The sequence below is a fragment of the Amphimedon queenslandica genome, unplaced genomic scaffold (genome assembly GCF_000090795.2).
Source record: "Amphimedon queenslandica unplaced genomic scaffold, v1.1 AMPQUscaffold_13122, whole genome shotgun sequence".
In the NCBI taxonomy this organism is placed as follows: domain Eukaryota; kingdom Metazoa; phylum Porifera; class Demospongiae; order Haplosclerida; family Niphatidae; genus Amphimedon; species Amphimedon queenslandica.
Window position 1 is genome coordinate 9,782 of NW_003546642.1, and position 281 is coordinate 10,062.

A 281-nucleotide genomic window follows, 5' to 3' on the forward strand; every position below is an offset into this window, starting at 1 on the left:
ACTGCCGAGGTACCGATCGGTGGCCGATCGGCAAAACACTGCCGCGTCGGGTGACTCATTGGGCCACCATAGCTAGCCTCACTAGTTTGTTCCTGATCTGTTAAGGTCCTTTTCTCCTCTTCTAGCTGGCAAAGAAAAGGAGGAGGAGAGGCTCAAGAGATTATGGCAGCGAGCAAACCTCCCGTGAACAAGTTATACAACTCAATCCTCGACACTGTCCTGGTGTACGGGTTGGACGAGCACACAAGAGGATTGAATATTGACCAACAAGGAGTAAGCAC